Raw genomic sequence first — 25,844 nt, forward strand, 5'->3', positions numbered from 1 at the left:
GTTCCGTATCCTGGCACGGGGCCTGTATGCCGCAAATGTATGAACCTCACCTCAGGTTTGTGGCCAAGAGAGTGTACACATGCTACGAGATGCACAGGCAGATCGTTGACATGAGGAAGTGCCTCGTTACCCAAATCGACGAGCCCGGATCGAGCCACAAGCAGAGCAAGCGTCACAAGAAGTAGATGATGATCAGATGATCGTTTATGCTAGTTAATCATGCATGTAACATATAGTTTACTTTATTGGTGTGTGGAAATGTCATGTGTGTAGTAGACACCTATGTAATTATGCATGTAATAGTTTACTTTGGTGTGTGCAAATGCCATAGTTGTAGTAGCCACCTATGTTAGTGGATGTTTAATTTGGTCATGCAAGCATGTCCTTATAAGTGTGTGTGTGTGTGTGTGTGTGTATGTTGTTGTTATGTATGCAATCCCATCGCACAACACACACGTCTTGTTAAGTTGAACCATTTTTGTTCTCTTGTGTCAACGCAAACAGTTCGTCTGAGTGAACCGCATGACATATATCGCACACACCTTCATCTGGCTGACCGTTTCTTTTGTGTTGCCTAATCACAAACAGTTCATCCAAGTGAACTGTATGTTGTACATCGCACACACCTTCATCTGGCTACCCGTTTCTTTTGTTCCTCCTCATTGAAAACGGTTAATTTAACTGAACCATATGCCCTGAATCACACATGCAACTAAAATTTGAACCGTGCTTGATGCATCCTCCATCGCAAAGGTTTTGCACCTTTTTGACGGGTTTTTTACACCACCGTTTGCGATTATGGCATCGCACATAGTTTCGTCGAAGGGTCTTTGAACGTAGTGTCACGTTAGCAGCATCCTGTAGTAGTGTACCGAGAGGGCCCAGAGATACCTCTCCGATACTCGGGGTGACAAATCCTAATCTCGATCTATGCCAACTCAACAAACACCATCGGAGACACCTGTAGAGCATCTTTATAATCACCCAGTTACGTTGTGACGTTTGATAGCACACTAAGTGTTCCTCCGGTATTCGGGAGTTGCATAATGTCATAGTCATAGGAACATGTATAAGTCATGAAGAAAGCAATAGCAATAAACTAAACGATCAAGTGCTAAGCTAACAGAATGGGTCAAGTCAATCACATCATTCTCTAATGATGTGATCCCATTAATCAAATGACAACTCATGTATATGGCTAGGAAACTTAACCATCTTTGATTCAATGAGCGAGTCAAGTAGAGGCATACTAGTGACACTCTGTTTGTCTATGTATTCACACATGTACTAAGTTTCCAGTTAATACAATTCTAGCATGAATAATAAACATTTATCATGGTATAAGGAAATATAAATAACAACTTTATTATTGCCTCTAGGGCATATTTCCTTCAGTCTCCCACTTGCACTAGAGTCAATAATCTAGATTACACAGTAATGATTCTAACACCCATGGAGTCTTGGTGCTGATCATGTTTTGCTCGTGAGAGTCTTAGTCAATGGGTCTGCAACATTCAGATCCATATGTATCTCACAAATCTCTATGTCTCCCTCCTTGACTTGATCGCGGATGAAATTGAAGCGTCTCTTGATGTGCTTGGTTCTCTTGTGATTGGAACAACTCCCGGGAACACTCACAAATCAACTCGGGGTCTTGAATTTGGTGTGAGAGAGAGTCAATGGGAACACTAGGGTTCTTGGGGAAGATTAGAATGTAGTGGTCAACCCTCTCCCAGAGTGGGAGTGGGATATTTATACCCCAAGACTAATATAGCTGTTTTTGGAACTTGTTGACCTGCCCGGATGACCCGACCAGCTCAAATGTTGTGAGCCACTCTAAAGGTGTATGGATGTCCGGGGAGACCAGATGATATTTGTGTAGGAGGAGTGCAGCGAAGAGCCCGGATCGTCTGGGAGGACGTTTGGACCATCCAGGTCTATCCATCGCAGCGAGCACAAGCTCGTCGGCCATTCTCCCTCCACGGTACCAGTCGCCGAGCTCCTTCATAAAACCGGAGACGGTGGGTTTTCATCTACCATGGCAGCGTGCTCAAATCCGATTCCCCACGTCGCCGGCGGTAGAGTGATCGCGCATAACACCCCTGCCAACCTGGCCACCATCAATCTCAACGTCAGCCTGGGAACAGTGGCACTAGCCAGTCGTCTGACGAGATGCAAAGGTCTTCCTGGCGCCCGCAACCTGTTCGACGAAACGTCAGTCCCGATGCCGGCGGCCAACGACCTTGCCTACAACATGTCCATGGGGAACGTCATGTACGAGGGCCGTGGCCAGGCCTTCCACCCTGAGGGCCAAGGCCAAGGCTTTGATCCCGATGAGACCCAAAGATAAGACGTCGCGGCCAAGATGGTGTCGACCACTATGAAGAAGAGGCCGACAACCATGGCAACTCATGGCATAAAGATGAGGACATGTATTGCGAAGATGAGGAAGAAGAGGTCAACATTGCGAAAGGGCCATTTTTATCGATGAGCTCACCCAAAGAGCCGACGCACAAAGGAGGAGGCAAAGCATTCACACAGGATCATACACTAAATTAGAGGACACATTGATTTCTGAGAGATGGATGAAGATAGGCCAAGATCCCAAGACCGATGCCGAGCAAAAAGGATCCATTTTTGGATGAGAGTTCATACATACTTTCATGAACGGAGGATGTTGTCGCCCTCCAAGTTTGCGAGCACCCGTGGCATCAACTCAATCCAAAAGAGATAGGAGTTCATTCAACAAGAATGCAACAAATATTGTGCCGTGCTTGGGAGCGTCGATGGCCATCCCATGAGTAGCCTAGGTGTGGGTGACTTGGTATGACCTCTCATATTTCATTGCTATGCCATGTTCATGTATGTTGCATCTTGTGTCCTTCACTATGGCCTTCTCTATGATTGTGTAGGCATTTCAATCTTTGGAAGACTTCAAGGCCCGGCAGAAGAACAAGCCATTCACTCTCACCTTTTGTTGGTCGCTCATCAAAGATTGTCCCAAGTTCAAATATCAATATGCTGCTCTCAAGAAGAAAGGAGAGCCGACGACCGTGGCCAGGAATGGAGATGTGGTCAAGAGGCCGAGGAGCAAGACCAACTCGAAGGTTGACGAGAAGCGTTATGCGGGATCTATTGCCTTCCAAGAAATTTTGCACGGCATGATGACTCAAAAGGAAGTGAGGGAGGAGAGTAAGCGCCAAGGAAAGGAGGAGCAATTGAAGATATACTTGGAGCTCCAAATGAAGAACCTTGACATGGAGGAGGCCGCCAACAGGAGGAAGCTCGACATGGAGGGGGTCGTCCAATCGAAGAAGCTCGCGATCGAGGCCACCAATACCGACACCAAAGCAAAAGAGGTGGTGCTAGCAATCATGAGCGTGGAATTGACCAACATGTCCCCGAAGAGAAGAAGAAGGTTCACGAACCAGCAAAATGAGATGTTCAGCTAAGACAACATGAACTAGGGAGGCCTCGGCCATGGACAGTGGTCATTCTTTTTGAAGGCTGGCAAGTGTGCCGGCTACTGGCTTTGTTACCGGTGTGAAAACTTGGGTTTGTTCATTTTGAAGGTTGGCTAGTGTGCCGGCCGTTGGATTTGTTGCCGGCGTGAAAACTTAGGCTTGATCATTTTGTAGGCTGGCATATGTTTGCCGGCTGCTGGCTTTGTTGCCGGCACGAACTATGGCCGCTGGCATGCAATACAGCCGTGGTGACAAAATTTCATTTGCAAAACATTCTAGGTGGCTGGACGAGATGCGTCCGCATGTTGGGCGCATGGCCGGCGCATCCAGAAAAATGGTCTGACGCCTCCCCATTGCCCTACCCAAACAGACGTCTATTTGGGTTGTGCGTTGGAGTTCGCCTAAGCGCCACTACTCAAATCAACAGAAATCATGTAATTTTTATCTAGTATATGACCACCTGAACTGTTATTTTTGTCCAATTTTCATTTGCTAAAATAAAAATTCATAATATGCCTATTGTTTGAGGTCTAAAAATGTTAATCATGTTTGAGATCCTAAGCCATATAAATTATCATTCTTTTTAGCGTCTTCTTAATGTAGCTTATAAATTTTCAAGTTTAATTTATTTGTTGCAAGAAAATTCCAATTACAACTTGATAATTTGGATCTCGGTGCTTATCTATGTATAAGTTCTCATGCTCTTTTCACGCTAGACTTTTGAGACAAAAGAAATTATACTCAATTTTGTGGGGAAATGGAAAATAAATTTGTACTCTTTTGCTCCGTTGACATGATTCTTTTTGAGCCCATCACTCACTAACAAGCATAGAAAGCTAATACTATGGCCAATATTCATGTTTAATTTTCATTATTTTTAGATCGGAAGTATGCATAGATGACAATTGATTTACCTATTCATGCATGCATTACCATTCAATCTTTGCAGATTTGAAGTATGCACAGTATCTCAACATGAAAATTTCTACATTTCCATTCATAGCGTCTCCATTTCGGAATCCCTGTCCTTAGTGTCTTTACATACATTAGTGTTTATGTAATCCTAAACACATAGTTCACATTTTCAATCTTTATAATTATCCTCCAAGTACTATGTCCATAGCATTTTTCATCTTAAGATCATATATCTGTTATACAAACTAGTTTACATGAAACTTAACAACTAGCTTCATCCCATGTCCTTAAGAACACTACAGAACAACTCAAGGTACATCAAGGTGAACATATTTAGAGGTATACTAATAAACATTGTACATGAAAGTACAAATCTTTCACCAGTAAAACATACATCCACCACTAGGGAAGACCCTAGTAGTAGCGCGAGTTTATGGGCTAGCAGTAGCACTACTACTAGGGGCTACAACTATGTAACATCCCAAAATTCTAAATTTTGGAATGTTATAATAAATAGATAGATTTGATTGATTGTCCGAAAGTGAGTGAATTCGAAACGTTTTTGAAAGTTAAATGAGAGAGAATAAAAGGACTTTCCCAAACTTTCATTTTGCATTTATGATCTTCGTGAATTCAAATTCTTTTCAAATACAAAAGCCTAGAGAGAAGATGACATGACTTCTTCCATTTAAATTAAATGAAAGGAGTATTTGAAAATATTTGAATTTCATTTGGAAATATTTCAATTCATAAACTTCATGCAACTCAATGATTTCATGAGAGAAGATAAAATGACTTCTTCAAATTATATGAAATATGAGTTGGGAGTTTCAAAGAATTAAATTCAAAGTTCTTTTGAATTTATTTTTAATTTGAAGTTATTTGGGTTTTAATCAAATTATTTTTCTCCAAAAATAAAATATATAGAAATTAGGGTAACATGATTCCCTACATTAGAAAATTGGAGAAAAATTAATTTGAAATCATTTTGGTATTTTTAAAATGATTTTTGTTGGATTTTATTAGACCAGGAGCACTGTTTGAGTTATTAGAAATTGTGTGTATTTTATTTGGTGCTACAAAAATGTTCATGTTGTTGGAAATCTTTTTCTGAAAATTTTGATATATTATATGCCTATATAATATTTTTATTTCTGTTTGTTTTTATTTGTTTTATTTGTCTGGAAAATGTTTTAAAAAAAACTTCCTGTCGAAACTGGGCCGGCCCAGCTCCCAGCCGAGGCCAAGCCCTGCTCGCCCGACCGCTCCCGTCTCCGGCTCCCGCACGCCGCCGCGCCGCCATGAGAGGCCGTGCTCGCCCCGGCCTCCTCCTTGCCCCTCGCCCACGCCATTGCCTCGCCCTCCCCCTATAAATCCCGTCGCCGCCTCCCCTCTCCTCCTCTCGCATCGCGCCGCCGCGCCACACCGACAACCGCCGCCGCCTGCTCCAGTCGCTGCCGCCGCCGCAAGCGAGCCACCCCGCCGCCTAGTCCGCCGCCCCGCCTCGCTGCTCGCCACCGCACCGTCGCCTAGCGCCGCCCCGCGCCGCTCCCCGCCTTAGCCGCGCCGCCACCCGCCGCTGTCGCTGCTCCTCGCAGTCGCCGGAGCCACGCCGCCCTCGCCGGAGATCTGCCGCCGGTTCCTCAACGAAGAACCGCCCGAACCGGTATAAAACTGCCCCGGTCTAGTTTATTTTCCTTTAGGTTTATTTCGGTTTTCGTTAAAAAAACATGTTTAGTTTTTTTAGTTAGATCTATTTAGAGAACGTTCTCTCTTTAGATCTAGTTAGTGAACGTTCGTTATTTAGTGTTTTCTTTTTTCTGTTAATTTCGGCCAGGGACCCATCCGTGAAGATTTTATTTACCGATTAGTCCCTGATTTTCAAATGACTATAACTTTTTACTCGTTAGTCCAAATCCAACGAAACCAATGCCCACGTCTTCGTTATGATCCCCTCTATCCATTAAAACAACTCAAACATGTTTTTGAAAAAGTTTAAAATTTGAATTAGATCAGATTTGAAATCAAACTTCGTTTGGTCATAACTTGAGGTTCGTAGGTCCGTTTGAGTTGATTCTTTTTGCAAATCGAAGCTCTTGACCTAAACCTTCTGATAAGGCCAAATTCACATAATTTTGGTACTGTTAGAAAAAATTTTATGTTGCAAGAGCTATTTTCTTGGTTTTGATGTTTTCCGAATTGTCTTCTTCGATTTTTCTGATCTTTTGAGTGATTGCTTATGTGTGGTTACTATTGCTTGCTTACGATAGATTGACCGGAGTGTGACGAGTAGAACTATCAAGATTTTTGAGTGCGAATCATCTTCAACAACATTGCAGGCAAGTCCACACTTTGATCATATTCCTTTAACACCCATTTTTTATGCATTAGTTTCAAATCCCAAAACATTGCATGGTTAGGATCTAATTAAATTGTGGGATGGGAAGTAGATGAGGTAGTACCTATTACCTGTTATTACCAAACCTTTGGGAGTTCCTTCTACGTTTGCTTATTATGCCATGCTATGCTAGTAGACGTGGATTGGGTGAGTGAAATCCATGACAGATGAGGGATTGTTAATTAATGGTTTATCTAAGGTTGCAACTTAAACACACATCTGGGTGGATTGAGGCACCTGGGTATTCTAGGACTTGCCTGTTTTCTTTGGACCGCCACCCAGGCTCAAAGGGATCATGAGACTATTCATACTAGAAACTTTCGTGTGCAGCCACAAGCTATTATGGGCTCTAGCATAGTTGACTAAGTTGTGCGAACTCTTACAGTGGTAGACTAGCAGATGTAGGGGATGTAGGTGGTACGGTCTACCCGATCGTAAGGTGCTAGTGCTTCTGAAAGACTATGTCTCAGTCATCCGTCTTCTCAAACACCATGTAGTGTGAGAAACCAAACGGAGGCGATCGAGTCTTGTGGGGAAAAGTGCGCAAACCTCTGCAGAGTGTAATAAACTAATCATGGTTAGCCGTGTCCCTGATTATGGACATCTTGAGTATCTAGTTCTTGGATTATCCTATTGATCTCATCACGTTACTTTAAATTAAGTTTGTTGGGTTTAATGATGTTATTTAATTGGGATTGAGAATGCTATCAACCATTCTCAATGTTCAACAACCACCATGATAGTTAAATAAAATTTATTTCTTTGCAGTAGGGAAAAATTGGCTTTTCGCAAAAACCTTATAACCATAGAGCTTTTCCACCAGCCAAATATGCATGTAGTGATAGCCTTTATTCATCATTCTCTATGGTGTGAATTTGCCAGTACATTCAATGTACTGACCCTTTGTGGCTACAATGTCTCATGTTGCAGGATTTCTTACGACGAGTAAGTGATACGTTAGGGTTACGATTTCTCCACTCAACTTTGCCGTTGGTGTTGATGGGAATCCACAACCTTGTTACTTACGCTATTTTGGATTGAGGTAATGGTATTTATGTTATTTTATACATGTGATTTACCTCTGTTATAAATCCTCGAGTACTGTGTGTGTCAGCATACCGATCCAGGGATGACACTTAAGCACGGAGACTTGATCCATTCGGGTCAGGTCGCTACAAACTAACTATTAGCAGTAGCGTTTGTCTGTCCCTGCGCTAACACTACTTGTTTTAGCAGTAGCGTGTGGTTGGTCCCTCGCTACTGCTAAATAGCAGTAGCGTGATGTGTTGCCCCATGCCACTACTATTTGTTCATATTTTATTTCTTTAGATTTATTCTGTATTTATGCATCATTATACAGATTTTGATACAGTAGAAATTAAAAGATTGTGATATCATTACGATAATGATGAGTTTTTGTATCATTGGGTGGAAGAAACATGGATTAGATTAAAGTGGATGGATCCATAGTCATATAACAACTCATTATCCGAAGCCATATATATAATAACTCATCATCATTCTAGCACATAACATGTACTACAGTGTCCCCATCATCATCATCATCCTAGTCATATAACAACTCACCATTCGTAGTCATATAATAACTCACCATCAATATAGTACATGACAAGTTAACCAACATTAGCTAATTGTTATCATCCTAGGTAAATAACTCATCATCATTCTAGCACATGACAAGTACTACCTAGGACATACTCCTCTCTCTTAGCTAAAATAGCATAAAACGGGTAAACCCCTACATCTCCATTATGGAGAATAGAGATCCACATGTCTCCAATTTGTGGCATGCGCACATCCATGGTGTCTCCAGTCACTTCCCTGCGTGCATTCAATACTTTGCTCCATCCTTTGATTTTGAGTCGTTCAACTGTTCAAGAAAACGAGTATGCACTACATAAAGCCACCGACAGACTTGGTCGCAAGCTAATAATACTCATGTGACCTTCGGTATACATCAGTTGAGGCACAACATCCTTCGGGAGCTTCTGTTGAACAACATAATAGTAACATGGTTAGCAATGTAGTTTTGCTTAAGAAGAATGTATGCAAAAGATGGACTAGTGACACAATAGTAAAAATTCTTACCATGCTATATGCACGGATGTTACCATGGTTCAACACATGGACTAGTGGCACATATTCACTATAATTTTCGCCAATTTCATAATTTATCTTAAAAGTCTTAACATCCTTAATAAATGAGACAAGAGAATTCATCTCCTCCCAATTTAGCTCTCAGCCATAACTGTAGTAGGTCTTGTCTACTATATTCCATGTATTACTTGGAGAAAGAAAATAAGTTGTCAATTATAAATAAATAAATAAGTTTAGTAGGGATGAATAGCAACTATTTTTTATATAAATAATATAAATTACTTAACAAATTTGTTTGACAAACTCACATGGAGGTAGAACTGGAAACATGTCCACGTGCACACAAATGCCAATATTATCTTCAGGATCATCTTTAGGACCAAGATCGAAGGTTATTTTCATATCCTCCTGAAATCTGTAGGCCTTGCATAGTCCTCTCCAATTTGAACAACCAAAATGTGAGTGGTTTACTGCATTGTAGAGCTTAACCGAAAAAACGAAGTCGTGCTTCGTCCTTAGGTGGGCTTTCATCGTCTCCATACTCTCCCTATCTTCGAAATCAGGCTTCTCTAAGACATACGGTCTTGCATAGCAGGGGATGCACTAGCCGAATTGCAAAAAATGAAAATTACGCATTAAAGAAAAAACACAAGTCATGCTTAATTACGAAAAATGCATGTTGTCCTTACATACCGTAAAGCTTCGAAGGTCTCCTTCAACGTGAGGGTGAAGTACTTGTCATTTTCCATGTGAGGCATGTAGCACATACCCCCATCATCGGTGCAGTAATCGCACTCAGGCATCCTATCATTATTAGACATTTCCTGTGTTCATAATTAAAATATTAAAAATCAACGGCAAATACCAGGAACTCAACCCTAAGCATAGGTCAATTAACATGACATAAAAATGGCTTATATTTTGCCAGAATTTCATTACATTCCTGTTTCCGCAAATCCAAGGCACTCGGTATGTCCTATTTCATACCACAAGTCATGCCAAAATTCATGAAATTTTTTGGCATCACCTTTGCTAAAAACAGGACATATCGAGCGCCTGAAATTTGTCGGAACGAAAATGAATCAACATTCCGGCAAAACATAGACCACTCAGAGTTCCCCTACAAACAAGAACACCAAGACATGGGGACTAGCACTTGCATTTTAATAGAAATAACAAATGTAGAAAGTCCTCGACATGGGGATACTTTCCACTATGCTTGTTTGTCATCGAAATCAACGACATGGGGATTTGGTTGGTCTCACCTCAAGGTCGGAGGGGTCCAGTGATGGGGATGATGGCAGGGGCGATGCAAGTGAAAATACTTGATTTCTGCAGAAACAAAATATAAACAAAAACATTATCATGTTGATTTTAGGACATAGTGAAAAATAGAGGTCTATATAAACAGAAACATTATCATGCACTTTTCTGCCTACAACATCATCAAAGTGCCCAATACCTTTTTCTACCAACTAAAATTTTAACTCAAATTGTAATAAATTTTGACCCTGCCTAATTTTTTTTACTAATTTAGTTAACTAGAAATTATCAACTACGCCCTAGAAGATATATATCATAAATCAAAGTGTTATATATCAACTAGAAACTATTAACTCTGTCTAAATTTTTACCAATTTAGTTAACCATACTAAATCAAAGTGTTATATATCAACTAGAAACTTTTAACTAAACCAAGGTGTTACATATCAACTAGGAACTATCAACTAAACCCTACTAAATAAAATGTAGTAGGGAGGAGGGGCCGCAGATGGAGGAGGGAGGAGGAGGGGCGGCTGGAGGAGGGAGGAGGGGCTGCAGATGGAGGAGAGAGGAGGGAGGAGGAGGCTTACCGAGCCCGGGGACGGCGGGAGGAGGACGACCACGACGGTGAGAGAGAGGAGAGGGAGAGTGGGGAATGGGTGACATAGAGAGGATAAGGCTGTCTTACCGGTAGTGTAGGGCACCGCCCACGCTACTGCTAAGTGGGGCCCACCTACTGGCCCCATGTAACTGTAGCAGCAGCGTGGGGTATAGAACATGCGTTGTTGCTATCAATTTAGTTGTAGCGCGGGTTTTATACCCGCCGCTGCTACTATGGCTAGCACTGGGGTACAGTGGGGCCCACCTAGCAGCGGCGGTGGGTGTGTGAACCCTTGCTACTACTAGCATGGACCTATAGCGTGGGTTTGTTACCCGGGCTACTACTACTTAACAGTAGTGTGGGTCTCTTACCCTGCACTACTGCTAAGGATCTACCTATAAGGTATTTCCTAGTAGTGATCGTCAACTATTAATACAACAATTAACACTGATAAGTGATAGCGGTAATTGATTCACACCAACTATACATGGATGGATAAGATGGGAATGGGGATGATGGTGTTGATGATGGAGGTGGAGACAATGAATATGGCTTGATGCACTGGAGTTGGTGATGAGATTAGTTCGAATTCCCTCTGCTAGAGCCGCAGATCTGGCCGAAACTAGCCCTTCAGGAAGAGAACCATGGTTGTGCCTCACCGAGGAGGAGAAAAATTCCAACAACTTTTCTGACAGAAAAATTCCAACAAAATTGGGTATGGAGTACACGCCCCGAGGGAGAGACATAGGCACCTGAGAGGGCACTAGTGGAGGCATGTGGGCCCTATGTGCCCTTGCAAGGTGGGTGCCTAGGGTAGACACCTTAGGCCCAACAGGCACCCTCCGTCCGCCTCCCTCTCGCACATGGTCTCTTTTCATGTGTACTAGATCATTGATGGCGCGTGTTGCTGCGCGCGTCTATTTTGAATGTTTTTGACAGATGTCTCAAAACTTCTGTAAATACATGGTGACAAAATAAACTATGGAAATTATAAAATAGACTGAAGTAAGTTGTTTCATGAATGTTTCCTTTTCTTGGAAATGAAAGATACTCCTGCCATTAGCAAGTATAACTTAAGAGATAATAATATTGTAGTAAGATAGAACAGAACAACAACTAGCTTTCACATGGTTAACAAATTAGTAACCTTAAACAAAAATTTGCAGTGAATGCAAATATGCATATGAGATAACACTGGCTGGCAGTTGGCACTTGCAATTTTGTAGCCTACTATAGGGACAAAAGAACTGAGAATGCAATGATTGCTGAGAGGATGCAAGTAAAATCTCATATTCTGCTTTTAGCTTTGCATATATAACATCCTTTTCAGAGAAACTTGTCATATGCCGCTCACTCACTGAAAGGATTAGAACACGTTTCTAACACAAACAGATTAAAAGAACATCCTTTACTATTGAGGTTTCAAACATGTTTTTTCTGCAATAATAAAAAAACTCACTAAACCAAGAGGGATCAAAGTATGAAGTTGATAGCTTCTCTACTTTCTTAAACTCCACAATCTGAAAGGAAGCCCTATGGGCACAAGTGCCCACAAATTACATGGACATTCTCCATTAGCTCGGTTACAATCTAGGCAGCAGCTCAATGGAAATAAGAATCCACCGCTGCATCCAACACTGATGGGAAAGAGGACAACAAATCATCACATACATGGGCCAGAAAAATTAAACATCATGTTGCCGCCATGAGTACAACCTTCAGCACACCAACAGTATATAGGAAATGCTCATAAATCATAATCATGGTCATCAAGTGCATAGTGCTGTCAAAAATCATCGGGAAATACACCATGATAAAAAAAGCCTACATTCTAAGAGAAGTTGGGTAACGTTTTGTTCTTTTCTTCGCATGGCATTTCTATACCAACACTCAAGGACCGTGGATTATCCATGAAGATAGATATCTTTTTCCCCTCTTGAATGGTACTATAAGTACTAAACAAAATGACAGAAAACTGTTTACACATACATGTAATAAACCCGCTCACCCGTGTCAAAATTTCCTACCTCATAAATAATATTAAATGTGTGGATGAATCAACTAAGGATTTTGGGATCAACATGGCCACTAAACTCAAATCTAAAATAGACGCCAATACAGAGCCAGATGGACATGGTGCTGATCAAGATGGATTGCCAAAAGAATGAAGGCACTTTGATGTAACTTAGATGTTTTAGATAAAAATAGGAAGATGTATCATGCAGCAAGTTGAAGCACTAAAGACATCGTCAGAAACAATTGATAGAATGTAGGCAAAATGCAGCCCTAAAAATTAAGTGCATTGATGTATCAGCACAGGACTAACCGATGTCTCGAAAGCCAAAAATAGCGAATATATTTACGACCAAGCCAGATGGTTCCATGGTTATACTGATTAACTACGTGACTATGAAAGTATTTAGGTATGTTCTAAATTAATTGAGCTTTGTTTCCTAGCATATTACAATTTCACAGATTAAAAGTAGTTGGCAATGAGGCTGGCCATTGAAGCAACCAATTTAATCATAGGATTCCGGTGTTGTAGAGGCAAACACATGCATGTCAATATACCAAAACTAAGCAATAGGATCGGGAAATGAAGAATCGCAAAAGAGAATAGGACAACCGAGGGCAACAGACTGACCTGATTAGCTAATTTTGCAGCATCATATCTTCTTGGCTGCTGGTCTACTCCCGATCAATCAATTTATGTATTCTTGAACACATGGAAGGAGCGCAACCAAAGAGTCTTCGACAACTCAATCAACAACGCAGACCAAGTGGTCTGCTTGATCAAGGTGACAAGTGCAGAACCATGAAGGCCTCGTTCGGTTTGGAGGATTTTTGTAGGAAAAACATAGGAACAAGGATTCCAGAGGAAAATTCCCTATATATGCATTTGGTTTGTAGGAAATGTGTACATGAATTTTCTAATAATAGTACTCATTTCCTGTGTTTTTGAGGAAACTACACATCCACTCAAAGCTCATTTTGCGCATAGGAACGAGGCAAGTCAAATCCCTATACTACTCCTAATTCCTATGGTTTGATTTCCTCCAAACCAAATGAGCCCGAAGTGGGCGAGGCATGGAGGATCAAAGATGGGAGCTTAGATTTTGGCTGATGCTGAGGGGTAGTGGCATCTCAGGGGAACGGGACCCAGGAGAGTGAACAGATGGGAGAAACGCAGGTGAATTGGAGAAGGTCAAGGATGCTCCCAGAACCGACGATTGGTCGTTGCCTTGGACTCTGATAGAACACTGAACAGTCGAATGACGCTTCCTCTCTACCTGCATCAGCATTGTAGTAGTGCATGCTCTAGTCAATGCAACCAAAAGACCAACCTGATGGAAGAGACTAGGCAATATATTTATATGTCAACACTCCCCCTCACGTGTGGCTTCCTTAGACCTAAACGTGAACCGAAAGTGGGTTGAAATTTAACTGCGCCAGTCGGGTCTTTGAACTCAAGACCTCTTGGCTATATTTATATGCAGTCCGGTAGGCTCGAACGACATAGCCTCGGGTCATTTTATTCTTTTTTTTCCCGAGGCAATTGTGTTGTGGGGAACTCCTATGTGACGCTCCTTGCGTCGAAGAGTCAACGTTTACCACAGGCGTGGCACACCTGGCCCGGCCCATTTGGTTTTCACGAGATGAAAAAACGCAAAAAAACCATTTGGTTTTCACATTGTAGTAGTGCATGCTCTAGTCAATTCAACCAAAAGACCAACCTGATGGAAGAGACTAGGCAATATATTTATATGTCAACACTCCCCCTCACGTGTGGCTTCCTTAGACCTAAACGTGAACCGAAAGTGGGTTGAAATTTAACTGCGCCAGTCGGGTCTTTGAACTCAAGACCTCTTGGCTCCGATACATTTATATGTCAACACTCTCCCTCACGTGTGGCTTCCTCAACCCTAAACGTGCACCGAAAGTGGGCTGCAATTTAATTGCGCCAGTCGGGTCTTGAACTCAAGACCTCTTACCTCCGATCCCATATAGAAGTGCATGCTCTAGCCAATGCAATCAAAAAACCGATTTAATGAAAAAGACTAAACAATACATTTATACGTCAACAGGCATGCAGTCCGGTAGGCTCGAACGACATAGCCTCGGGTCATTTTATTCTTTTTTTTCCCGAGGCAATCGTGTTGTGGGGAACTCCTATGTGACGCTCCTTGCGTCGAAGAGTCAACGTTTACCACAGGCGTGGCACACCTGGCCCGGCCCATTTGGTTTTCACGAGATGAAAAAACGCAAAAAAAAAAGCAACACGCTAAGCGCTGAGATTCGAACCGATGACCTCATGATGAGGCGCGCGTTGTGCTAGCCGCTCTGGCCAACTAGCTATTTGTGCTAAATGTGCAGCCTGCAGTACAACACAATAAGCAAGAAAGACAGCGATAAAACTTAATGTTTGCTAAAAAAACAAAACTAAAATCCCACTAAGGGATCAAAATGAGCACCTCCTGCTAGGGAACCAGGTCGCTGGCAACTATAATTCCTGGGAATTTGTGTATAAAATTGCAACCCGGTGTATATGAACTATAAGCTGCAACTGGTTTAAGCATTTTTGAAATTACAAACATTATTTCTATTTGAAAAAGTAAATATTTTGTGAACCAAGAACAATTTCAAAATTGTGAACAGAATTTTAAAACCTCAAACATTTCATGAAAACACGAACATTATTAGAGATTCTTAGACATTTTCTTACAAAAAAGGAAAGAAATTGCAAACGAGAACATTTTCTTAAAATTATGAACAACTTTTTAAAATGCAATTTTTTTTGAAAAATAGGAACAAATAATGAAAACAAGAAAATTTCTCGAAATTACGATCAACTATTACAAAACTCAAACATTTTGTAATTTGCGAACAAAATTTGAAAACCTGAACTTTTTTTGAATTACTGAACCAAATCAGAATAATAAAACATTATTTGAAATTCCCAAACATATTTTAAATTTGTGAACAAAAAATAAAAATGCGAATGTTTTTTACATTCCTAGGACTTTTTTTAATTTCAAAACAAGCTTTCAAAACATGAACAAGATAAGAAATTGTGAACATTTTGTGAACTTCCAGAACATTTTTTTGAATCTGCCAGGAAATTTTCAAAACCTGAACATTCTTTAAATTTGTGTACAAAATTTTGAAACTAGAAACATTTTTAAATTCGCAAAAAATGTCGTAATTCGTGAACAAAAATTTATGCGAACATTTTTAAAATTACTGAAAAATTGTTGAAAAGAAAAATAAGCTTGAAAAGAAAAAGAGAGAAACAAAAAAGGGAAAAAGAATAAAGAAGAACGAAACAAAAACAATAAAGGAAAAAGGGAAAATGAAAAATGAAAAAGACAAAAGAAACAAAAAAACAGGTTCCAGAAGATTCGCAAAACCAGGAACAGTGGAACGCATGCCTAGCTTCTAAACGGGGCGGCCCGTCTTGGTCGATCAATTGAATCGCGTGTGCGGCATCCCGACATTTTGACACAGAATGTGTCAAATAAGAAAAACCAAGCAGATCGCGTATTTCATATGACTTCACAGAAATTTTATTTTGAGGCTTGCAATCAAAGTGTTTTACCCTCAGATAGTGCTGATACTGCCACAAGGCACGCTTGAAAAGCAGAACCAAGCTTTGCTCATTGTGACTATTCAAATCGGTCGTCGCCTATTTAAAAAAAATGGAATGATTGTTGTTATATTCAACAGATAGCTAGGCAGTAACTAGCATGAATAACATTACTTACACGTAAGTTGCGAAGGAAGATTTGAAATTGGTGTGTGTCTTGACAATAATCTTCCCATGATGGGAAGATACGCACAAAGTTCCTAACAACAATGAAAGCATTGCAATCTAAAGTGGAAAAAGCTGGAATGGGGTTCCTGTATGCAAGAATTTGGGCTCTCTGCAGTTCTATTAGGGCTTTGGACAGTGGAGTAGGTACACTTTTTTGAGTGGGGGTTGTTTGTGCTAAAGTTTGTCTTATGGCAACTGGAAGTGGCATACTGATAACCCACAAGTATAGGGGATCGTGACAGTCTTCGAGGGTAGTATTCCACCCAAATTTGTTTATTCGACACAAGGGGAGACAAAGAATATTTATGGGCCTTAGCAGTTGAGTTGTCAATTCAACCACACCTAGAAAATAATATTTTTGCAGCAAAGTATTGAGTAGCACAGTACTTTGATAGTAGCACTAACAGTAGCAAGAACAGTAACATAAGCAATTTGTGATGATTGTAACAGCAGCAGCAATAGTAACTTAGTAAAGACCAATATGAGAAAAGTGTAAGCATTGGATCGGCGATGGATATTTGCATTGGATAATATTCATCATATAACAGTCACAACCTGGAGTGGAACACAATAGTTTCAATTCATCAATTCAATGTAGGCATGTATTATGTATATAGTCATACGTGCTTATAATAAGAACTTGCATGACATCTTTTGTCATACCCTCCCGTGGTAGCGGGGTCCGTAAGGAAACCAAGGGATATTAAGGTCTCCTTTCAATAAAGAACCAGAACAAAGCATTAACACATGATGAATAAATGAACTCCTCGAATTACAGTCATCCGCGGAGAGTATCCCAACTATTGTCACTTTGGGGTCTACAGATCAGAATAAAAACAAGTACATATAACTAGCAGATAGGATCAAGAAGTCAAATATATTCATGAAAACATAGAGGGGTTCAGATATGAAATCATGGCACTCGGACCTTATTGACAAGCATTAAGCATAACAAAGTCGTAGCAACATTAATCTCAGAACATAGTGGATACTAGGGATCAAGCCCTAACAAATTGACTCGATTACATGAGAAATCTCATCAAACTCCATCACCATCTAGTAAGCCTACGAATGAATTACTCACTCACGGTGGTGAGCGTCATGGAATTGTTGATGAAGAAGGGGTGATGATATCGCCGACAACGAATCCCCCTCTCCGGAGCCTCGAACGGACTCCAGTTCAGCCCTCCAGATGAAGAACAAGAGGTGGAGGTGGCTTCATATTGTAAAACACGATGATTCCTTCTCTCTGATTTTTTATCCGTGAGACGGTACTTACACTACTGTAGGATGCTGCTAATGCGACACTATGATCAGAGACCGTTCGACAAAACTGTGTGCGATGCAATAATCGCAAACGATGGTGTAAAATAACCGTCAAAAAATGTGCAAAACGTTTGCGATGGAGGATGCATCAAACACGGTTCAGATTTTAGTTGTATGTGTGATGCAGGGCATACGATTCAGTTCAATTAACTGTTTGCCATGAGGAGGAACAAAAGAAACGAGCAGCCAGATGAAGGTGTGTGTGATATACAGCATACGGTTCACTCGAATGAACTATTTGTGATTAGGCAACACAAAAGGAACGGTCAGCCAGATCAAGGTGTGTGCGATATACGGCATGCGGTTCACTTGGATGAACTGTTTGCGCTGAGACAAGAGAACAGAAACGGTTCAATATATCAAGATGTGTGTGATACGCGACAAACAGGTCTGTAATCAGAAATGTGTGCGAAGACAGATAATAACACAGACGATTGCTTCTAATAAGACATATGTGATATGCTCTGTCTACACAACATCTATTGGCCATTTGGGGACGGGTGAGGGAGTCCTGTACTAAGGGGTCCTCGGGCGTCCGGCCTGTTACCCATGGGCCGGACTGATGGACTGTGAAGATACGAAGACCGAAGACTGTACCCGTGTCCGGATGGGACTCTCCTTGGCGTGGAAGGCAATCTTGGCGACCGGATATGTAGATTCCTTTCTTTGTAACCGACCTTGTGTAACCCTAGACCCTCCCGGTGCTTATATAGACCGGAGGACTTAGTCCGGAGGGAGAGATTCATTACCATAGTCATACAGGCTAGACCTCTAGGGTTTAGCCATTACAATCTCGAGGTAGATCAACTCTTGTAATACTTGTATTCATCAATATCAATCAAGCAGGACGTAGGGTATTACCTCCATAGAGAGGGCACGAACCTGGGTAAACATCGCGTCCCTTGTCTCCTGTTACCATCGACCTTAGACACACAGTTCGGGACCCCCTACCCGAGATCCACCGGTTTTGACACCAACATTGGTGCTTTCATTGAGAGTTCCACTGTGCCGTCAACGAAAGGTTCGATGGCCCCTTCAATCATCGATAGTGACGCTGTCCAAGGAGAAACTTTCCTCCCCGGACAGATCTTCGTGTTCGGCGGCTTCGCACTGCGGACCAACTCGTTTGGCCACCTGGAGCAGATCGATAGCTATGCCCCTGGCCATCAGGTCAGATTTGGGAGTTTGAACTACGTTGCGGACATCCGTGGAGATATAATATTCGCCGGATTCGAAACCACGGCGACCGCTCCCGGTCACCTTGACGAACATGAACTTAATCTGTTGTCAGACCGCATCCAGGAGATAGCTCATGTGACCACTCCGGCCTTAGATCCAGAGCACACTGCGGCATCCGAGGATTGGAAGCTCAAGCCCGCCAGGGAGGCCATGGATTCCCTGGCGTTGTAGTTGCACATAGACTTGATCTCACACGATACCCGTGCCACCGGAACTCCGGACTCGTCTCCGGCCCTAAGTTCCGAACCATGTGGGCCCGCGGATGCCGAACCTGATCGTTTATCGATCTTCGAATTCAGCGCCGCAGACATCTTCTGGCACTCGCCTTTGGGCGACATGCTCAACTCATTAAAAAAACATGTCCTTAACGGAGGACTCACATCCAAACTATATCCGGCCCGAACTAGGGGCTGATGTTGGAGAATTTTCCTTCCCACCAGCCACCCACTTCATAGCCACGGTCGAGGATTTGACCGACACACTTGATTACGACTCCGAGGACATCGACGGTATGGACGATGATGTCAGAGAAGAAGAGGCCCAAAACCCGCCGTTCACCGGACGATGGACGGCCACTTCCTCATTTGATGTATACATGGTGGATGCACCAAAGGAGAACAGCGGCGATGACAAGGAAGATCCAGCTGAGGATAAACCTTTCGAAATACAATCCAAGCACCGGCGTCAGCGGCGCCGCTCTAAGTCATGCCGCAGCAAAGACAGCAACACCGGCACAGGAGAAGATAACACTCCAGAAGGCGCTGAAGACAACGAAGACCCCGTTGAAACAGCTAGTGAACAAGATGAACGGGAAGATGGGCAGGCTAGCCCTGGTAAGCAGGCCACGCAAGAAGACTCAGAGGACGGAAGTTATCTTCTGCTCTCCGAGGATGAGGTGAGCCTCGGCACCGACGGTTTCATCGTGCCTGAGGAACCTCTTGAGCAGGAGCGCTTCATGTGCCAGCTAATCGCCACTGCAAGGAGCCTGAAAAAGAAGCAGCAGCAGCTTCAAGCTGACCAAGATCTGCTCAATGATAAATGGACCAATGTCCTAGCAGCCGAAGAATATGGCCTCAAGCGCCCAACCAACAGCTACCCAAAGCGCAAATTGCTACCTCAGTTTGACGAGGAGGCGCCAGAATACATACCTCCATCATACAACGCGGCTGACCGACCACCACGTGGTCGGGACAAAACAGCAACTCACGCCGAACACCAGCCAGCCCCGCCTCATCACACAAGTAGAGGTAAATTAGCCCACGGTCATACATATGACCTCTGGCAAGACCTGAACAATAAAGCAGGACATACCAGATCAATCTACGGATCACGAGGACGTGCCTCGACACGCGATGACGGCCACCTATTCGGACATGACAAACTTAGTCATGCGCAGGCTGAAAACCGCAGACGGACTCCATCAGAGCTACATCGCGATACGGCCCGATATAGAGGCATCGCACACCCTCATTGATTCACTGATGAGGTCCTGGATCATGAATTCCCAGAAGGGTTCAAACCCATGAATATAGAATCATACGATGGAACCACAGACCCCGCGGTGTGGATCGAAGACTTCATTCTCCACATTCATATGGCCCGCGGCGATGACCTCCACGCCATCAAATACCTCCCTTTAAAACTCAAGGGGCCAGCTCGACACTGGCTCAACAGTCTGCCTGCAAATTCCATTGGTAGTTGGGAGGACTTGGAAGAGGCCTTCCTCGATAACTTCCATGGTACATATGTTCAACCTCTGGACGCTGATGACTTAAGCCATATAGTTCAACATCCCGGAGAGTTCGCCAGGAAATTCTGGACTAGGTTCTTAACTAAAAAGAACCAAATCATCGATTGTCCGGATGTCGGAGCCCTAGCAGCCTTCAAACACAGCATCCGCGATGAATGGCTCGCTCGCCACCTCGGCTAAGAAAAGCCAAAATCCATGGCAGCCCTCATGACACTCATGACCCGCTTTTGTGCGGGCGAGGACTGTTGGTTGGCCCGTAGCAAAAACAATGCAAGCGACGCCGGCACCCCTGAAGCTAAAACTAGCAAAGACAAGTCTCGACGCAACAGATACAAGCGTCGAAACAACATTGATAACACCGAGGACACGGGAGTCAATGCCGGATTCCGGGGCTCTAACTCTGGTCAGGGGAAGAAGCCGTTCCAAAAGAACAATTCAGGTCCATCCAGCTTGGACCGCATACTTGATCGTCCGTGCCAGATTCATGGCACCCCAGACAAACCACCCAATCATACAAATAGAGATTGATGGGTTTTTAAACAGGCCACCAAATTAAACGCCGAGAATAGGGAAAAGGGATCGCAAAGCTAGGACGATGACGAAGAGCCCCAGCAACCGAACACAGGGGGACAAAAGAAGTTTCCCCCCAGGTCAAAACGGTGAACATGATATACGCTACCCACATCCCAAGAGGGAGCGCAAGTGTGCGCTCAGGGACGTCTACGCGATCGAGCCAGTCTCCCCAAAATTTAATCCATGGTCGTTATGCCTGATCACTTGGACGTCTACGCGATCCGAGATGGGTTCCACCTGACTCGCTCAATCTGCTCTATCAGGATACAGCGCAAAAAATGGGCATTAACCCATCTCGGATCAAGCCCACCAGGACTACCTTCAAAGGAGTCATACTAGGTGTAGAGGCCCATTGTACGGGCTCAATCACACTAGAGGTTGTCTTCGGATCTCCGGAGTACTTCCGAAGCGAGGAGTTAATCTTCGATATCGTCCCCTTCTGCAGCGGCTATCACGCCTGCTCGGACGAACTGCGTTCGCTCGATTCAATGCAGTACCACACTATGCTTATCTCAAGCTCAAGATGCCCAGTCCACGCGGCGTCATAACAGTCAACGGAAATACGGAACGCTCCCTCCATACAGAAGAGCACACAACTACCTTAGCAGCAGAAGTACAGAGCGGCCTTCTCAAGCAGAACCTTAATTCGGCTGCCAAGCCCACGGACACCGTTAAGAGGGTCCGAACTACTCTGCAGCAGGAGAGCTCGGCTCGTCAGGACCTCGACTAGCAATCTGGCCTCCGTCTCAGTCCCGATCAAGTGGTGGCATTCGTGCCGCGCGTACATAACTACGCACTCAAAATCCCATGGGCATCGACGGAGGCATAGCTAGCTTGTGGTCCATATTATGGCTCAACCGACATCAAATGCACATACTTTCACTTTTACTTGTTTCCTTTTCAGGTCTCAATCCCACATGCACCATCTGGTGGTCTGTCCTCTTGAAGGATAAACACACCAAGACGGCGAGAAACACAGACATATGGGGGCCTTTTTAGGTGATCCCGTTAACGATAACTCTACCTGTTTTTCAGGACCCACATGCAGCTCTCCCTTGGTTTCGACATGTCAAATAGCATGTTGCTTATCGCACTACCTGTATCAATGCGCCTTGACATAATAATTAAATTACAATGAGAACAGTTTGCGGATGGAGCTTTAGGACCCCAACTTTTTACCTTTCTACCTTTTCTGTTTTCTCTCTCTTTTTCAGCTCCCCTGTGGATAACCCTATCAGGTAGCACCCGTACACTTTGGTATGTTTGATGTTTGCCATGGGCTTCATAGCACCCCACATTACGACAACAAAAGTCCGAACACTTTTTATAAGTATAGTTCGGCACCCCGAATTTAGCATTATATGATTGGCTCCGAATCATGTCTTTGGTCAATAGTTGGGTTGCCCGGCTCCTGTGCTTGCTACCTTACGTTCCGCTATATCGGCTAAGATAGTAAAGGGAGAACTACTGTGATTGTGCCTTGGTTTATCCAAAGGAGCACCTCAGTAGAGAAAGCCGAAAACTGACTGTCATGATGCGGCGAGAGCCGGTCAGCTGTTCGGAGGTTGCAAATCGTTGGAGATTTCTTTCGCATTACGCGAAAGATTGGTACTTCCCGATCAGACGCTTATAGCACTCTAGTTCGGATACTAGGGGTTGCGCCCATGTTTTATTGTCGCACTCCTATGGCTAAGTGAGGGCATTACAGCCGCATAGTCTGGTTGCCTGGTTCGTTGCGCTAAACAACTCCTTCAAGGACCATCTAATTGGATCAAGATTGTTTAGATTCCATCCCGAACACTCCCGTACTACCTACGTGGGGGCAGAAGCCGACGACTGGTCAACCCTCAGATTTCATACAACACGGCCGCACATGAAGTACAAATTTAAAAACATGACAAGCATTATATTGCATAAACACTTTGTTTCATCATACAAGGCAGAGGGAGCTCCAATACATTCATTCAAAGATAGTGTCTTTCGCACAGTGATCCGCAACAATGCGGGATCCCTCCAGGACACCATCAAAATACAACTCGGGTCGGCGATGCTCCTTGCCCTCAGGCGGCCCTTCGGTCATTAGCTTCTTGGAATCCATCTTCGCCCAGTGCGTTTTGACGCGGGCAAAGGCCATCTGTGCACCTTCGATAGAGACCGACCGCTTTATAACCTCAAGCCGGGGGCAGGCATCAACAAGCCACTTCACCAGTCCGAAGTAGCTACTGGGCATGGGCTCGGCAGGACATAGTCGGACTATTAGGTCCTTCATGGCTAGCTTGGCCGCCTTATGCAACTCGACCAGCTGTTTCAACTGATCGCTGAAGGGCACCGGATGTTCTGGTCCAAGGTATTGAGACCAGAACAGCTTCTCCGTAGAACTCCCTTCTTCAGCTCGATAGAACTCGACGGCATCCGCTACGCTACGCGGCAAATCCACAAACGCCCTTGTAGAGCTCCAAATTCGGGTAAGTAAAAGGAACGTTTCCTTCACAGACTTGCTTTGCATAACGAAAGCCTTACCAGCGGCGATCTTCTTGACCGCCTGGATTTCCTGAAGGGTGCTCCGGGCTTCGGCTCGGGCATCTTGTGCGCTTTGGCGGGCTTTCGCAAGTTCGGACCCTTGCGTCTTAGAATCACGCTCCAGGGACTCATACTTCTTGACGGCGTCCTGGAGCTCTTGCTGGACCTCGCTGATCCGAGCCTCGTGCTTCTCGCGCGCGGCGCGTTCCTTGGCCGCTTTGTCCTCGGCCTCGGTTAACGCCTTCTTGAGGGCCACCACCTCGGTCGTGGCCCCTAATAAAGTTCATGGCACTTTAGTCAGCATGAACCATTTATCCTTCCTAAATATACACGTAGGTTACTACATACCTTGGCTGTCCTCCAGCTGCTTCTTTATGAGATCGAGCTCTTTCTCGGCCCGCTTCAGGTCCTGCTTCAGTTCAAAGACCTCCGCAGTATGAGCGGCAGCAGCCAGCAGCGACGCCTGCTTATTTACATAGACATCTTATGTTAGACTCCTGCAAAAATTATTTTGATCCTCTATTCGGCTTTTCCTTTCCGGACACCGAACAGAGCATCAGGGGCTACTGTCTACACTGTGATATCCTTTCTACAATTACATTACTTACCTCAAAGCCTGTTAAAAGGCTAGCGCAGGCTTCGGCCAGTCCGCTTTTGGTGGACTGAACCTTCTCGATTACCGTGCCCATAAGGACACAGTGCTCATCCACAATGGAAGCGCCTCGCAGCGCTTCCAGCAGATTATCCGGTGCCCCAGGTTGGACAGGGGTCACCGGCAGAATACGCATACCCCCTTCTTTCGAAGGAGGTTGCGTGCCGGATTCGGGAGCCGCATTGCTCTCCCGAATCGAATCCGGCTGAGGGCCGGACTGAACACGGCCATCCTCACCACCAGTCTCCACGGGGATCGGCTCCCACTAATGTCCGACGACGGAGGCATCGCCTCCTGGTGCCTCCTAAGCCTCTCCCCGTCCTGGGAAAGTCCTTCGGGACAACACCTCTGTGTCGTCCTTAGCCTTGGGGGAGTGAGCGGGCGGCGGTGACACGCTGGTCGTCTCCTTTGAATCTAGCGAACCCTCTGTCGAGGATCGCAGGGAGCTGTCGCGGGTTGGACTTTGATGGCGTAATTTAAACATATTAATATCACAAAATGGAAGGGCCAGACATTTGGATGTGCATAAGGTACTTACGAGGCAGCCTGAGGCTTGGTTCGGGGGGATCGCTCTGGACTGCTATCGACATCCCACGCGGAGTTATCCGCGAGGGAGCCCTTCCCCCTCTTGGACGCCTTCACATCCAGAGTTGGGGAGGCCCTCCTTTTCTTCCCTCCCTCCTCAAGGGGGGAGTCATTTTCTTCGTCCTCTTCGTCGTCGTCTTCGGCGGCCGAAGAGGGAGTCTCGTCTCCGGACGTTACGTCTGAAGCACCTTTTCGGCGAAGGCCACTCCTGGCCCCTTTGGCCGTTTTCTTGGCCTTCTTCTCCGGCACATCATAAGGCGCCGAAAACAACATCTTCATCAGAAATGGGGTTTCTTGGTCTTCGGGTAGCAGAGCCGGACAGTTAATCCGCCCCGCTATATCGATCCAGTCCTGAAAAATTGATAGGAAGGCTTAAACTCCTTCCTCAAAATATGCCAGTAGGGGGTACACCTTAAAGACATGAAAGAACTTATCGAATTGGCTTGGCATTTTAAGCTAAGCCCGCGATCCTCGGTCATGGGCGGTGGTGTCTCACCGGCCTTGAAGAGCATTTTCCAGATGTCTTCGTGCGTCGTGCCGAAGAGCTCTAGTAGCGTCTGGTGCTTGGCCGGATCGAACTCCCACAAATAGAAAGTCTGGCGTTGGCACGGAAGGATCTGGCGAATGA

Source organism: Triticum urartu, chromosome 6A (assembly GCF_056163025.1).
Source record: "Triticum urartu cultivar PI428250 chromosome 6A, HENAU_Tu73, whole genome shotgun sequence".
NCBI lineage: Eukaryota > Viridiplantae > Streptophyta > Magnoliopsida > Poales > Poaceae > Triticum > Triticum urartu.